Source organism: Globicephala melas, chromosome 13 (assembly GCF_963455315.2).
Source record: "Globicephala melas chromosome 13, mGloMel1.2, whole genome shotgun sequence".
Taxonomy (NCBI): domain Eukaryota; kingdom Metazoa; phylum Chordata; class Mammalia; order Artiodactyla; family Delphinidae; genus Globicephala; species Globicephala melas.
The window spans coordinates 10,354,762-10,368,143 of NC_083326.1; the positions used below are offsets into that span (position 1 = coordinate 10,354,762).

The following is a 13,382-nucleotide window of genomic DNA, read 5'->3' on the forward strand; positions in this document are numbered from 1 at the left end:
CTCCTCTTCTGACTCTGCATAGTTCAAGGATAAACTCTGGAAGTAAAAGGGGAAAAAAAAGGAAACCCCCAATCCTTTTTATGAAACCTTCCCTCAATTTTTATTCAAACAGTGACCAGTTGACTTCTCCTGCTACCAACAATTGCTAAATAGTGGTGAAAGCTGTGTAAGAAACTATCAGTGAAGCATACCTGAGAAGCTCTGAAATAATCCCTAGAAAAGACTGGAAAATGTGCTGTAGGCTTCGTGTGCAGCAGTGTGTGAGAGTAGAGGCCTGAAACTGAAATCCTCAGTTACCTTTTGCAGTAGTCTGATGTCCAGCCCATGCACTTGTTTATTTTTGAATGCCTTTCCACTGTGTAGGAGCTGAAAGTGTACCTGTTGGGCTTAAACCAACAGTAAGCAATGGTGGTGACAATCACTGAACCCCAGCTGAGTTGAATTATTGGTACAACGAATATAATGAGAAGAAAAGAATCTAGCATTTCCTGAACCCTTACTTGGTGACGAGGTCAGCGCTTGGCCAACTTTAATGTGTGTACGAATCACCCAGAGCATCTTCTTAGCAAACATATTCAGATTCAGCAGGTCTGGGGCAGGGCCTGAGATTCTGCATTTTCAACAAATTCTCAGTGACTACTAGCTTCTGGTCCCCAGACCACAGTTTGTGTAGCAAAAGCCTAGATCCTTCATATTTAATACAATAAATTTGAGAGATATTATTATTTTTTTAAAAGCAGACATTGAAGGAGAGATTAGAAAATTCATAAATGAGGAAAACTGCAATTTGACTTATAACAAAGTTCCTATTCTTTCCAGTACTCTAATAGCATCCAGTAAGAGCAACAAATGCTTTATTTTATTTTTAAAAGTTTGTGTCTCAAGTATGCCTGGTCACCTGTAACATTTGTCTAAATTTCTGATCCTCAGGCCCCACCCCAATCTATTAAATTGAAGTTGCTAGATGGTGCGTCTAGGAAACGGTATTTTAAACTGGTACCTAGCTGATTTTTGTGATCAGGAAAGTTTAGGAAACAATGATTACCTAGGTGATACTGTAGTTTTGGAACTGAAATGAGGAACTTTGGTGTTCTAGCTTTATTCGAGAGTTTGAGCAGAACATTACCTACTCAGAACCTTTAATGCATTTCAACTTCACTGAGAAGGGCTGCTGGGGCACCGGAATGAAACTTGTCGGTTTCATGACGTAAGGGATATGTTTAAACCTGTATCTTATAACAGGGTTGTAAAGTATAGTATCAAATTATGCCACTCTTAATTGTAAGGTGAAAACAACAACAGCCACAAAGTTTTCTTTCCCTCTTTATCAGGTAAATGATCTTTGCTACCAATCCAGTTACAATCGGTATTCTAGAATAGAAGCTCATCGGAATAATTTTTCCCGTGTCCAAGCTACATAATTAACTTTTTTCGTAGAAATCTCAATGCGATTAAAGTAAGGTTGGTTATTTATCTCTGCTTTGAAAAGTTTACTTTGCAGCAAGGAGATTACCCATAAATTTTTCACTATAGTTCTGAACAGGAAATGAAGGGCCAAAGTAGACTCTTTAAAGTAAACATTGAGTTACTTCTTTTAGATCACTGATATCCTTTCTGGCTTTTAAACAACACGCTTAATGTACTGCAATACTATATGTGATTAAAAGGCACTTTAGGATCTTGGTACAGTTAAGTTAATGTACTTAAATATAATTTATTAGCTTGATACATTCTGTTATTAATGGAACCTAATAACTTAATAACTGGAAGACCTTGAATTTCTTATATATTTCTATATTTTTAAGAAAATCTAATTATATATGACCAATTTTCAAATGAAATATCACATTTCCTTTTAAAATTAACAGGGTATTTCAAATATGTCAAAAGACTTGTATACCGAAATCTCACTATGACACAATTCACTAAGGGTGGAATTTGCTGCAGGGAAGTTCAACCAATATAAATATTAGTCATTTGGAGACGCTCAACTTGAATTTCAAACCTAGATTGGGCCAGTTAAGTAGTTTTTCTGAGCCTCCATTTCCTCATCTGTAAAATAGGGACATTTTCTTGCTGAGTTATGTATTAGACTAGAGATAGACGAATGGGCAAGCATGTGGTAGGTGATTAATGAATGGTAATAATAAAACAGGGCATCATTGCTGAACTGCTGAAAGGACTTCTTTTTACTGATTATCACTTTTATAGTAATCTCAGAGAATGAATTCCATCATTATCTGTTTAGCAAAGTTCCTGCGTATGTACTTCCTCCATTGGATTACAATGAAGTCACATGATATCTACATTATACTTATTCAAATTCAACTACATGCACTTGACATGAAAGAGAAAACATGGAAAGAGGGGAAAAATCCCCCAATTTATAATTGTCTAGGCAATTCAGCCCAATATTCTGCTCAATGAGCATAAATATTCTGGTGTAAATAAGATGAGAAATGTGAATCTTTCTTTCCATTGGTTTTGCTTCCATTGGTTCATGCCTCTCAAAGCGTGAACACTTCACTGTCCAAAGTATAACTCTAGGATCTTGACATACACATTTCTGTACAAAGTATTCCTAAAGTGCAGGCCAACAACTGCACTTTATCTGCTGCTAACTGAAGAAAGAATGCTCTCTGTTTCAAAGCTGGAGGGAAAACTGGCTCTATTGGAACTATTGAGAAATACTGTGTGTCTCTTTGAAGTAACAACTTCCTGAGGAGTTTTCCAATGCAATGTTTAAAAATGTCTTATTTTGAAATAATTTTAGACACAGAAGTTACAAAAATAGTTCAGAAAGTTATTGTCTATCCTTCAACCAGTTTCTCTGTGTTAACAACTTTCATCACCGTAGTCTAATTATCAAAAGCAGGAGATAAAAGACTCATACTACTGAAAATGGACACTGTTGTTCATGGTGTCCATAAATTGTTAATGTGGCTACATTGAGAACACAGGTTTTGCTTCCATCACTGTAATTTTATTGCAGTGGTGACAATGAGACCTGCAACATTTTTTTTTGGCTAGGCTCATGAGTAAAAATTGGATATAACAAGGCTTTTCAGTACTAGAAAAGATGAAGGAATAAATAGCAACGTACTCTTGCTATATTTAACTTCTAGGGTCCTAAAGTAAATCGCTCGAGGAAATTGGATCCCAAAGATTACAGGTGGGGAATTTTGAAGTGTGTCCATATTCCACTGGAGATCAAAGAAGCCCAACTAAAAGAATTGTGGGCTGACTCACATGACAACTTCTTTTTTGAAAGGGCTATTTTATCTCGAAGATTATGAGTTTGGAGGAACTAAGGTGATTGGCAGTGGAAAGAATCAGAACATGTGAAATTCCTTAAAAACGTATTGACATAATTTTGTCTATGTTACACATAATTAAAATAAAAGAACCCTTTACACTTTGTGCAGAAAAAAAAAATCGGGAGATAAACATGTGTACAAAAACTCTTAACCAAACTACAAAGCTTATTCGAATTTTGCCACATTTTCTCCAATGTCCCTTTTCTGTCCCAGAATCTGATCCAGGCTCCTACCTTTCATTTATTTGTTCCATTTTCTTGGTCTCCTCCAAACTGTGACGATTTCTCATTTTTCTTATCTTTCATGACTTTCCTCTGACTCCAGGAAGATAAAGAAAAGTAAATCAAGTCATTTTTAAGAATGTCTGAAGTAGGTATCGATTTCTTAGCTAAAAGATCTTGTGTAAGTCCCAAACCAGGATATTTTCTACAGAGGAGTATTTATCAGTTTGTCATTACACAAGTGAATGTACCAGGTGCCATTTACTGGAATGAATATAACTACCTGAGTGACAACAAAAGTAACAAACTGTTCTTGCTTTTGGATACTATTTTAGAGTCGGAGCCATTTCAGGCACTGGTGAAAGAATCTGTTAATGGTTCTCCATTTCTAACCCCTCAGATGGATTGGAGATTCAGCAATTTTGACTTTAGGTGCTTGATTTCTCAATGATCTTTCTGGGGCTTCCCTGCTGGTGCAGTGGATAAGAATCCGCCTGCCAATGCAGGGGACATGGGTTCGAGCCCTGGTCTGGGAAGATCCCACATGCCGCGGAGCAACTAAGCCTGCGAGCCACAACTACCAAGCCTGTGCGCGCGCCTAGAGCCCGTTCTCTGCAACAAGAGAAGCCCCCGCAATGAAAAACCTGTGCACCGCAACGAAGAGTAGCCCCCGCTGGCTGCAGCTAGAGAAAGACCGCGTGCAGCAACGAAGACCCAACGCAGCCAAAAATAAATTAAAATAAAATAAATAAATTTATTTTAAAAATAATCTTTCTGACTTTATTTAAAAGAAAAATGAGGTAAAATGTATAGATAAGTAAGAATCACCTCATGCAGAAACTTTCTAAGCAGTGATCATTTTAACAGCAGTAATTATCTGTTTGGTGCCAGTATATGCAAAAATATCCTTCAATTATAAACATTAAATGGGCATGAGAGCATCTTTTAGGGAATTTAAAGTATGGTAACAGAAATGGAAAATAATGGTTGAGACCTCAGAGGTTTAAAAGTTTTGTAAACAGAATTCAAAGATTAGTAGTCATCAATCTATATATATATTAACTAATAAAAAGATAGATTTTTCATTGCACTTTTGAATATCAGTAGCAACATATAAGACTTTTTTCCTCAACCTTAGTGAGGTATAATTGCAAATAAAAGCTGTATATATTTAGGTTGTAAAACATGATAATTTAATAAACACACATAAAATGATTACCACAATAAAGTTAATTAACACATCTATCACCTCACAGAGTTGTGTGTGTGTGTGTGTGTGTGTGTGTGAGTCTGGAGGACTTTCTGTTTTCAGTTTTTTGTTCTTTTAGTCTAAGATTTGAAAAAATATTGTGGTTTGTTTAGAGTCTGATTTGTGATTACCTATTTTTTTAAGTAAACTTTTTATTTTCGAATACATTTTGTTTACAGAAACATTGCAAAGATAATCAAGAGAGTTCTTACATAACCCTCGCCAATTTCTGCTGTTGTTAACATCTAACACTACAATGGTACTTTGGTTAAAACTAAGAAACCAGCATAGACACATGTCTTAAACTTGTGATTTTATTTAGATTTCCCCAGTTTTCCCATTAATATCCTCTTTCTGTTCTGGAATCCAATCCAGGGGGCTACATTGCATTTAGTTGTCACGTTTTCTTCGTCTTTGCCAACCGGTGACACTTCCTTTTATCTTGTCTTTAGTGATCTTGACACTTCTGATAGAAACTGGTTAACTGTTCTGTAAAACACCCCTCAGTTTGGGTTTGTCTGAGGTTTCCTTAGGATTACATTGAGGTTACACATTTTTTGGCAAGAATTCCACAGAAGTGACGCTGTGCCTTTCTGAGCGCATCCTATCAGGGATGTATGATATCCACATGATACTTTGGTTAAGTAGTGACTGCCAGGCGTCTCCACTGTAAGTTTACTATCCCTCCCTTTCCATCTTCTATTCTTTGGAAGCAAGTCACTGTCTAGCCCACCTGCAAGAGGGACAAGAATAAGCTCCACCTCCTGGAGGGGGGCTTATCTCCATATATTATTTGGAATTCTTCTACAAGGAAGATTTGTCTACAAAGGACTTCTAAAATCTAACATTGCTCAATTATCCAATTGATGTTGAAATAACGCTATTCATTTATTGCACACGTTTTGGGTAGATACCAATAAAGTACAAGGCATGCTAGGCCACTAACCTAGTATATCCTAGTAGGAGAGAGAGATTAAAAACAAGTAAACAGCAAATGAAAAAATTACACATCAGGATAAGTGTTACAAATGATACTCAGTATGTCACGAGACAATGTGGTAATTCTGAGGTAGATCACCTGAGAGAGTGCGGTTTGGAAAAGTCAGAGGTGTTGACATTTGAATTGAGAACTGGAGAAAGAGAACAAGCCCATTCTACAAAACCTTTCAAATGATAGAATGGTCTGGAGGCAGGAAATTGTCCTATGACGTTTCATTTCACGTGTCAACTTGACTGGGCCACAGGGTGCCTGGGTATTTGATTAAATACTATTCTGAGTGTGCCTTTGAGGATGTGTCTGCATGAGATTTACGTTCCAATGGGTAGACTGAGCAAAGCAGATGTGGATGAGCCTTATCCAATCTGCTGAAGGCCTGAACAGAAGCAAAAGGCTGAATGAGGGAGAATTTGCTCTCTCTGCCTGACTGTGTTAGAGCTGGGATATCGGTCTTCTCTTGTTTTCAGAAGAGGACTTGAACTGGAATTTACACCATTGGCTCTCCCGGTTCTTGGGCCTTGGGGCTTAGACTGGAGCCATATCATCAGTTCTCCTGGGTCTCCAGCTTGCTGACTTCAGCCTAACATATGTCCCCAGAACAGAAAGGGGGCTGGGGTGGCCCAAGTACAAGAGAAAAACATAAACTGCTATGAGAAGAAGCAGGGACATGGAGGAAGAATGATAAACTTCTATGAAGCCTGCCCCAGTGCCGTCTTGAGGACCCTGTGAGAAAGGGGTTTGAATTTTGCTCTAAAGGTTGTGGGAAGCCTTTCAAAGATCCTCAGCAGGAAACTTAAATTATATATTACATTATTTAAAGATCATTCTAGGGCCCACAGATGGTAAAGGGCAGACGCTCTGAGGCCAGCGCTGTAGGCTGAGCTGGAGATGTCTGTGTGTGGCCTGCGCTGTGTCAGCCTGGATGCAGAGAATTGAAGGGGTTCCAGAGAATGTTTGGAGGCAGAAATGACAGGTCCCCTGTATCATGGTGCTCTCTCAAGCGGTTTTTATTAATTTTAAAAAGATAAAGATAACATTCTTACAGAATTTTAGGAGGTTAGATTTGTCCTAGGGAAGGGTGGGATCAAATTCCTGAGGAAGAGCACAGAGATATACGTACAAGGATGTTCACTGCAGCAAAAAATCAGAAATAAGTGTCCATGAATGTGGAATTGGTAAAACAGAACATCCGTTAGAAAAGAACACAGTAGGTTTTTGTGCATGGAAAAGAAATGATGTTCGAGAGATACTAAGTGAAAAAGCATGGTAGAGAAGAGTCTGCATAATACGATCCCACTGATGTGAATTAGAAGTGATTATCACTATGTCTACTCTATATTAAATATTATAAGAAAAAGTCTGATGAAGTATATCAATATATGTTAACAGCGGTTAACTCTGTTGACAGTGGTCATATCACGGTGCAGTGGAGATTATGAGGGATTTTTACATTATACCTTATACCTTTCTGTCTTACTAGAATATCTTAAAAAATGGATGAGAAAAAAAATTTTTTTTTTAGACGTGGAATTTTCCTTCCTTTCCATATAACTTATCTAATTAAAATATTCATCTTGGTAGTTACCACAAAAAAGTAACATAGAAAATTGTATTTACATTTTGGGACCAAAATACAAAGGAAGAGCAAGGTAATACCTTGCTCCTTTCCCTCCCACTTCCCGGAAAGAAAGAAAAAGCCCCAAAGAAACTGCTCATTACACCAAGGATCACAAAGGGTTAATTTGTAATTTGGTGATTTGTATGTAGTGTAGCACGGAAAAAAAAAATTGCACAAGTTTTCACAAATGAGACCGAAGGTTCAACATCATCCTGTGTCTGCTCTGCAGCCATTTCAATAACCCAGGAGAGGCCGTTGTTTAGAAACTCAGTTTTTCTTCTTCCCTCTTCTCACCAAGTCACATCCCTGATCCAGACACTCTTGGAGGGGAAAGGGGAAAATAATTTTTTTAAACCAGAGACACAAGCAGTACTTTTAGGATTAATAGGTACTTTAATGAAGTCTTTGAATCAGCTTTAAGAAATAAGTCCTATAAATATAATTTTCCTTTATAAAGATTATGGATTATACTCAAACCAGGAAAATGGAGAATATTATTAATTAAGTTGAAATTATTAGTATTTCCAAAATGATGTTGAAAACATATTTATTCATTTCCTTCAAGTAACATCAAAAACAAATAAGTGTACAAAGATTTTCCTATGTCATTTATTTAGGCAATGGTTTCTGTGGTTTAGTCAAGAAAGAGAAACAAGTTTATTTGTGAAATAAAACTAAAGCTTTCTTTTTAAGTTGTGCTTTATGAAAAGACTATTAATGCTTGGTTATCTCTGAGCACCAGATTATGGATTATTATGGATGACTACCATTTTCTTTTTACCTCCTTTTTATATTTTCCAAATTCTCCATAATAATCACAAATCACTTTTGCAATTAAAAAAATGTTTCATTAAAGTTAGGTGTCTATAAATGTAACAGTATCTGATCAATGTCAATCTGCTTGCACTTTCTACATGGCATCAAGTAGTTCTCTTTTTCTCAAAGACGGAAGTTTGCAGCTCTTGTTTACAAACTGGGACCAAATGACTTTTATCGTGATCACATTGGTCCCTACCTCTCCCTCTATCCAAAATGACAAGGCAATATCTATTGAGCACACCCTGACAAGCAACTTTTTAAAGGTCATTACTAAAATGACTATGCAGGCCTTTCATCGAATTCTAGAGAACCACAAAGAAAGGTCAAAGCAAAGAGAAGCTGACTGTTAGAAAAACTCCAGCCTCTTACACCTTCTCTTAGCCACAGTCACATGGTATGCAGCAAATATTTTTAGGTTACACTGAGAAAGCTTGAAACTGCAGCTTTGGTGTGCAATGTGCAAAAAAAAAAAGAGAGAGAGAAGAGGGTTTTTTCATGACAATTGAAAATTTTATGCAAAGGGTGTGAGATCCTTGGATGAGTGTTATTTAGTAAATACTGCACAACATGCACATTGTACAACGCGTAAAATAATTCTACTTTGCTTTCAACCACCTGAAGCCTTTAGTGCTTTCTGGTTTCAGCTTCTAAGCTGTGTAAATTATTTCTGACTCATTAGCCTTTCACCCTGGGGGCAACTCACAAGCTTCATAAAAGTGTGAATATTTTTCTGAAATCTCTTTTCCAGCCAATGAATTCATTTGCATTTTAGCCTCAGAATGTAAATCCCCATGGTGAAAAGCAACTAAATAATACTTCTCTCCCTCTCTTATATCTTCCCTTCTCTAAAACTGTCCTATTCATAATTAAAAGCACATAACCAAAGACCAATTCTACATTATTAGTTTACAGCTGGGGACCATAAGCTGAGGAGGGAGTTGGCAGCAGGATGATACAAACACTACTAGGCCAGAGTTCCCCAAGCTTGGCCCAACTGACATTTTAGACTGATAATTCTTTATTGTAAAGGGCTGTCCTGTGTATTGTAGCATGTTCAACAATATCCCTGGCCTCTACGCAATAGATGCCAGTAATCAGAGCTGCAACTCCCCAGATGTGAACACCAAGAGTGTCTCCAAAATATTGCCAAATATCTTCTAGGGGACAAAATCGTTGTCTGCAACTGAGAACCACTGTACTAGATCAAAGACTACAGAAAGACTACAGCAGGACCTCTGTTCTCACCAATACAAATTGTTCCTTTGACCCCATGGCCAACCTCTATTTACCTAGCCACCACCAACATAAAATACAGATACTCATAAACGCCCTCACACTCTTCATCTCAAAGCCCTTGAAGAACACCATCTAGAGTTCTCCTGCTGAATAATATGTGGCCAATTTGTCTAGGAGGAGATAAGCAGACGCTGGTAACTTTCCCAGCCTTCCCTGACATGGCCGGTCATGCTTGTCACTTTTTTTTTTTTTTTGGCTGTGTTGGGTCTTCGTTGCTGAGGGCGGGCTTTCTCTAGTTGTGGTGAGCAGGGACTACTCTTAGTTGCGGTGCACGGGCTTCTCATCACGGTGGCTTCTCTTGTTGGGGAGCACAGGCTCTAGGCATGCGGGCTTTGGTAGTTGTGGCACACAGGCTCAGTAGTTGTGGCTCGTGGGCTCTAGAATGCAGGCTCAGTAGTTGTGGCGCACGGGCTTAGTTGCTCCGTGGCATGTGGGATCTTCCCAGACCAGGGCTCGAACCCATGTCCCCTGCATTGGCAGGCGGATTCTTAACCACTGCACCACCAGGGAAGTCCTGTTTGTCACTTTTCAGGTATGTAAGTCCATAATGTCTTGACTTCTGAAGCTCATGAATGCCCCTAGTTTCTTTATCCATTACCTACACTGCAAACCCATGCTCCCCCATGAATATTGTTTCAACCTAATTTCCTTTAATTAAATGTTTATTCTGCCTTGCAATTGTTCTTCTCATTTGGCACTTAAGTACGCAGTTATGATCCAGGCTCAAAATATTTATTTCCTGAAATTATCCTAGATTTAGAGCCAATTAATTAAAACTGAGGGATGGGATTTATAGATTAAAAAAAAAACACTTTCCCTAATTCATCCCACTACAAAGCAACACATATTAGCTCAAATAAATTTTACTTTTATGCCTCCGAATATATCCAAGTTGTCGTGATTTTTTTTTAATGAGGCAGATGATTCAAAATTCTTTTACTGATAATGAATTGATATGAAACTGAATTTGAATTTACTTAGTTGCAACTTCACTTCTCACTTTAAACAACTCTTTCTCAGTGATTGTCAGTACATAAAAAGCCCCTTTGCTTATAAACAACGCAGCTCTAATACATAACAGGGCCTTGCTTATTCTTACTTGATGCCACGCTTTTGCACATACATGAATAACACTAAAAATATATTTACGCACTTAGTGGAAACAGCCATACAAGAGTAACTGTAGGATTCCCTTTATATGAAATTCTAGAAAATGCAAACTACAACGTCTACCTGAAGATGGCAAGTTGGGTAGGGCTGGAAGAGAGAGAATACAAACGGGGCAAGGAAGCACCAAGGAAAATGGGCAGAGGGAGTGGTTTCCTCTGTGGAAGAAACATTCTTTTTTTTTTAAACATCTTTATTGGAGTATAATTGCTTTTAATTGCTGTATAACAAAGTGAATCAGCTATTATACTTATATCCCCACATCCCCTCCCTCTTGCGTCTCCCTCCCGCCCTCCCTATCCCACCCCTCTAGGTGGTCACAAAGCACTGAGCTGATCTCCCTGTGCTATGCGGCTGCTTCCTACTAGCTATCTATTTTACATTTGGTAGTATATATATGTCCATGCCACTCTCTCACTTCCTCCCAGCTTACCCTCCCCCCTCCCCGTGTCCTTAAGTCCATTCTCTATGTCTCTGTCTTTATTCCTGTCTCACCCCTAGGGTCTTCAGAACCTTTTTTTTTTTTTAGATTCCATATATATATGTGTTAGCATACGGTATTTGTTTTTCTCTTTCTGACTTACTTCACTCTGTATGACAGACTCTAGGTCCATCCACCTCATTACAAATAACTCAATTTCATTTCTTTTTATGGCTGAGTAATATTCCATTGTATATATGTGCCACATCTTCTTTATCCATTCATCTGTTGATGGACACTTAGGTTGTTTCCATGTCCTGGCTATTGTAAATAGTGCTGCAATGAACATTGTGGTACATGACTCTTTTTGACTTATGGTTTTCTCAGGGTATATGCCCAGTAGTTGGATTGCTGGGGCGTATGGTAGTTCTATTTGTAGTTTTTTAAGGAACCTCCATATTGTTCTCCATAGTGGCTGTATCAATTTACATTCCCACCAACAGTGTAGGAGGGTTCCCTTTTCTTGTGGAAGAAACATTCTTAATGAATTCTTCTCTATGGAAAACTCTGGAAAGTAGATTTACCATTAATAGATTCATAATCTTGAGTAAGCGTCTTAGTCTCTGATGGCCTGTTTCATCTTTGGTAAAATAAGAATGATGATACCTACCCTCTAAGGCATATTGAATGACATAATCTGTTTTAAGCTCTTAGGGCTGTGCCTGACATACAGGTGTTTTGTAAGTGTTCTTTTCTATGCCACTTCCCTCTTCTGTTCCCAGCACTGGCTAATAATTTGTGAGGTCCAGTGCAACATGGAAATGAGGGCTCCCTTGTTCAAAAATTATTAAGAATTTCAAGACAGCAACAGGAGAACATTCAATCAAGTGAGGGGCCCTTCTAAATGCAGAGCTACAAAGCCAGCCTGGCTCGCTCCCCTATGGTTGCAAGGTTCCATTTGTCTATTCTTCTACTAAATTTAAAGTCACTCTTCAGTTTGACAATTGACAGGGAAATAAATTCAATTAAAGAGGGCTTATGTGTGTTGTTTTTCAATGCTGGTTCACTTTTAGTCAAGCTGTTGAGTGTTAGTGACCCTAGGGTTCTTATAAAGGAACTGTTTTAATCTGCCATGGTATTTCCCTGGTTTGTATCATTCTCAACATGGAGGAATTGAAACAAAATACCTTAGTTGTCTACAAGTAATTGGACCCTTGATGATAGCCAAAGAGGCACTTAATTCAAAAGTACTTTATCTAGACTTAGCAAATAGCAATCGCAAAGAAAGCAGGATAGCTTTAAATTGGTGTCTTAGATCCCATACTGGAGAGTTTGAAGGAACTGGTCCAGATGTCTAAGAGTAAAATACCCAAAGAGGAAGACCTGGTCTCCAAACCACCGAGCCCCAGCTCTGCCTGTTATTCCTTCTTTATGGATGCATCAGCATGTCCTTTAATGGGTTTCTCAAAGTTTTCACAAGCTATTTATGAAAGAATCCTGTAAAAAAAATCAAAATAATTGTGTGAATATATATATATATATTCATTCACACGCACAGAAATTTCCAAATTTTCTGTTGGACGAAACACACACAGGCACAAAAGGCATCTTAACAGAAAGCAAAGAGAATGAACATTTTTTGAGCACCTTCTAACCTTCCATGTCCCAAGTGTTTTATATTCATTGGAATATTAAAGCGTATGTTAGTTTTCATTCGTTCATTTAATCCCAATACACTCAAGACCTTTTTTTTTTTTTTAAACAGTGGAGAAACAGGTTCAGAGCAGTTATTTAACCTGCCCAAAGTCACAGTTAGCAAGTTGGAGGGTCTGGATTGAGAATTTTACCAGACTCCAAAGCTCATGTATCAAAATCCTATTCAGTTTAAATGATTAAAAATTCAGGGGTCCAATCTGTCACAGTATCTTTGAATCAAACACCAAACAAACAAAATGCAAACTTTAACACACTTGCTAATCATATTAGTTTACATGGTCGCCTTGCTGTCACCATAATTTCCATCCTTTCCCCCAACTCCATCAGCATAAATCATTCAGCGTCTAAGGGTTAGCAATTCTGCTAACAGTTATCAGGAGAACAGGCTGGCTTCTAAGTAAAGATAAACAGTTAAAATTTGTGGTGTGGGACTCACTCCGAAGACCTTAAGAAAAAAATGAGCTGTTTGGTAAGGCAATCTCTCATTCACTGCTGGGCGGGAGGGAACCCCCGCACGCTGGTCTGGAGGGTTCCCAGCCGGCGAGTCCTTCGGAGCAGCCC

The 13,382-nt window shown here is 38.1% G+C and overlaps 1 non-coding gene across 1 annotated transcript; it reads left to right on the forward strand.

Annotated features, from left to right (window-relative positions):
• Positions 1 to 2,883: 2,883 nt before the first annotated feature.
• LOC115859399 (small nucleolar RNA SNORA1) lies at positions 2,884 to 3,018 on the forward strand. Its single transcript, XR_004042052.1, has one exon. It is a non-coding gene; the product is annotated as a small nucleolar RNA SNORA1 (small nucleolar RNA).
• Positions 3,019 to 13,382: the final 10,364 nt, after the last annotated feature.